The sequence below is a fragment of the Parus major genome, chromosome 4A (assembly GCF_001522545.3).
Source record: "Parus major isolate Abel chromosome 4A, Parus_major1.1, whole genome shotgun sequence".
In the NCBI taxonomy this organism is placed as follows: Eukaryota; Metazoa; Chordata; class Aves; order Passeriformes; family Paridae; genus Parus; species Parus major.
This window is the reverse complement of record NC_031772.1, coordinates 17,409,576-17,413,777: the sequence shown is the minus strand read 5'-3', so window position 1 is coordinate 17,413,777 and position 4,202 is coordinate 17,409,576.

Below are 4,202 nucleotides of genomic sequence, written 5' to 3'. Positions count from 1 at the left end.
ATCATGTTCTTTCATCTCCTTTAAATATTTGTAGCTGTCTCAGCAAAAGGCCAAGGATTGGGGGTTAGGTGTGGTTCCAGCTCTGCTAAACACTAACACTGGAGCAAAAACTGAGAGTTGTGGGGGTGCTGAAAACTGGGAAATTGCGGAATAATCTTGTGTAGGAGCATCCCTGTGTTAGCAATTGGGGGAAGAGTTTGGCTCAAAGCCTGTCCCAGCACAGCCAGAGCTGCTCCCCCAGGACTGAGGTTTGTAACATCTCCACGCCCTTTGGGCAGGTCACTCACCCTCACGGTAAAAAAGGGGTTTATTGTGTTAGGATGAAATTTCCCATATTTTGGTTTGTGCCTGTTGACTCTTTTTCTGTCACTGGGTGTTACTGAGCACAGTCTGGTTCAAGTTGTATCCAAGTAATTTCAAAATGAAGAATTTTGCTTTTCCTTTAAACATAACCCTCTAATTTCATCCTCTTGGACTGTCTCAGGCCTAGTATGACTGTCAGGTGTGGAAACCCTGCAGTTTGAGCACTTGTGGTTTGGAAAATGCAGGTTTGTTGCACAAAAATAGTGACCAAAATATGTGGGACTGTTTAATTTAGGCCTTGAGTTATTTTGGGTTAAGGCAATGTGTGAACCTTCTTGTTTCAAATGGAACTGGTTTTTAATTCAGTTAGAGCTAAAACAAATAAATAAAAAGCCAAACCAAAACCTCATTAAGTTGCCAGGAGGTCCCAAATCCTATGGACTAAGTTGTGATACAAAAATCTCTGCATTTGTCTGGCCAACAACCCTTTATTGTGATGGAACACCAACTTTAATACAGAATTAAAAATTAAGACTCTCCTGGAATTATAAAATGTCTCTTATTTCCTGAAACCTGACATGTCAGTGATGTTTCCTAAGTGAAAACATGAGCTGTCCCAGAGTCAATTCTGTTACAAGCCCTTGATTTCAATTTTTCTTGAGTAGTTCAGTAGAGCAGCCTGACCTCCCTTGAGGTGTGTGAGGGGTGAGCAGAGCTTTCACATTCCATAGCACTATTTTCTTAGGGAAAAATGGGTAAATTATGTGATCAAAATGAGGTTTATTCTATGTTGTAATAATCAGTGGAATAAACACCACCTTTGAGGGTTCTGATAGAAAATGATACTGTAGATAATGGTAGGATTCATGTTAATTTAAAACATACATTCTTTATTACTACAATGCAGCCTGCCACAGCCAGGGTGAACATTGGAGCCTCTGCAGCTGCTGCCTCAAACATCCCCTTTTCAGCCTTGATGGATTCTGTTTTACCAGTGTGCAGTTCCTGCATGGATTTTTGAGTCACTCCCTAGATGCTTTCAGTTCAGGATGGCTACATCATCTTTCAAGATGCTCTTTCTTTTTTTTTTTTTTTTTTTTTTTCCCTTTTTAAGTAACGTTTTTAGACCACATCTCTGCAGAGCAGTATGACAAGCCCTTAAGGTCAGACTGATTCCAAATTCAGCATCTGCCTTGATAGCAGAGCTGTGCTATGGGCAATGTGAGGGTTTTTTTTTTTTCCTTCCAGTTGACTGGATAATTTAAGTGGTAGCTGTGAATTTGTACCACGTCTGCTTGCTCATGAAGGAAAACTGCTGACCAGGTAGCATTGGGTTGTCTGTATCACATTAAACACATCATTAAAATAAATTTTTTAAGGAGAATTGGAGAGCTGTACACACACACTCAGGTGCAGGAAAAAGAGACACAGAGGATTCTTCAGCATTTTTTAATTAACCCTCATTCCATTTCATGCATGGACAGCCTGCAGCCCTTTGTCCCTGTAGGTGTTGGGAATGAGAATGTGCAGGCTTTGACCAGGTGAGGGAGCAGCCGGGAGATGTCTGCCTTCATTCTCTGAGCACTCTGTTTTTCAGGCAGCTTTTCCAGCAGTTCCAAATTGGACGCTCTTTATCTTTCCTACATGATCCTTGTGCTTGAATATTGACCATGTCCCACTGCAAGGAGAACAGAGCTCTCAGACCTTGTGCTGCAGCCTGTTTTTAAGGGGAGGCTCAAACTGCAGCGGGGGGTTCTAAAAGCAGGAAGTTTCTGCAGCCTGGGTCACACGACAGGGGTGGAGATGCAGATTTTGGTCTCCAAACCGCAACACACCCCAGTGCACCAAAGCCTCTGGTCTGCCTAAACTTGCACAGTCCTGTTCCTGTTGGATGAATGAAGCAGGATCATGTAGGAGAGGGCTGTGCCAGTCTAAAGTACAGCTGCTGCTTCATATTCCTAGGAATGACTGCCTAGGATGGTCACAGGCCTAACCCCAGCTCCTTGGATTTGTCATTAGCAGCCCTTTGCCCTCCTGGCTTTGCTGCACTGGTTAATTTAAAAGTGCAGGGGTTGAACTGTTTGCATGGGCTTTTTTTCTTTAAATATTTGCAGTATATTCTAAATATTTCACAACAGGAGGGAAGGACAGAGAGGTGACTCAAGCGTGGAAGTGAGCTTTGAATGTGTGTCTGTATTTCTTCCCATTTCTTTGTAACTCCTTTTATAAGACACAAATTCTCAAGCCTGGTCCATTTCCCATCTGTAATTAATTGTGTTCTGCCACCTCAGGTTCTCATGTGACATCCTCCCTATTCCTCTATCTCATGTTTTTCACACAAAAAAAAATGGGGAAAAAGCAAACAAGGATAAAACCAGCCAACACTGAACGAGCTCTGGCTGCACTCCTGCCAAAACAATGATCTTTGTAAGTGCACCAAGATTGCTCCAGACTTCTTATCCAATACTCTCCTAACCTATGGGATATAGTGGAGTTGGTCCTACTGGAATAAAATCCTCTTGGTCATTTTTAGTCGTGGTTTGCTTAGTCCTTTGCTGCTGAATGTCCTGTCTACCTGGGGACTCACCATTGTCTTGCAGTCCCTTTTCTCTCAGCTGTGGCACACGCCTGTCCTAAATCGCTGTGGGTGCTCAGGTTACCGTGTTCCTGCCACCACACAGTGACATTCCTGCTCTGCACTTTCTTACCCCTAGGAGGTGACAGGCGAGCTTTTGAAATTAAAGCCTTGTCCTAATGAATGAACCCATTTCCCAGGGAAAGCAGGAGGTGCTGCAAGGGCTGCAGCTGGGAAGAACTTTCCTTTCTGAGTCAGCAGCGAGGAATTTAACCTTTGCCTTCGGAGAAAGCAGCACAGCATGAAGTAGTACAGGAAGAAGGAAAGGGATTAATTTCAGAACAGTTAAATAGTTACAACTCCTGTGGATCCAGAAAAGCCCTTCCTTATCTCCTCACAGGGTCCCTCTAAGGTTTGTTCATCTGTCACTTGTGTTTCTGGCTCGGCAGGTAGAAGCAGCTCTGGCCAGCTGGGCTTCGAGCCGGGGATCCCAGCTCCTGAGGGGAGGCTGGATTCAGGACCAGGTTAAGATTTGACTCTCAGGCCTTGGTGAAGGCTGGATTCACACTGACATTTCCAGATGCCCTTGCCCACAGGGGACTCTTCAAAGCACTGTCCAGGAGCTCTGGGTTACAAGGACCCACCACTGCAAGGTTTGATCTGATTTGCTCTGTCACAGGAGGGACCCCCAGATTTACTCTGCAGTCAACAATGAGACCATTGCTGGACCTAATTTGAGCCTTGATTGTAGATTTACAGCAATATAAGATAAACTACACAAGTGTAGTGTGTCACACACCGACAAGCTAAAGGGATGTTTCCTGGTCTCCTCCATCCTAATTAGTGACCACCTCACAGGAGATTTCATGTCACCTGCCAGTTTGTTCCTGTTTGTGTGTTTCAGGGTTTATTGCTGTTGGGACTGACACCTTTAACATATCTTGGAGGCCCATCCAGGCTTTCCTGGGTTTTCTGACAAGTCCTGCTGCAGGAGACTCCCACCCCTCTGCCTCAAGTTGTGTGTTTTCACCCATGTGTGAGCAGTGCATTAGTGTGGCTCTCTAGCTATCTTTGTGTTTTGTTTCTTGTCAGTGCATGCTCATTTGAATAAGGGAATCATTTAGGTTGGAAAAGACCTCTGAGACCATTGGATCTGACCTTTCCTCACTGCCTTACCAATGAGACCAGAGCACTGAGAGCCACATCCAATCCTTCCTTGAACACCTCCAGGGATGTTGACTCTACACCTCCCTGGGCAGCTCATTACAATGTTTAACAACCTTTTCCATGAGAAATTCTTCCAGCCTGACCCTCCCATGGCACA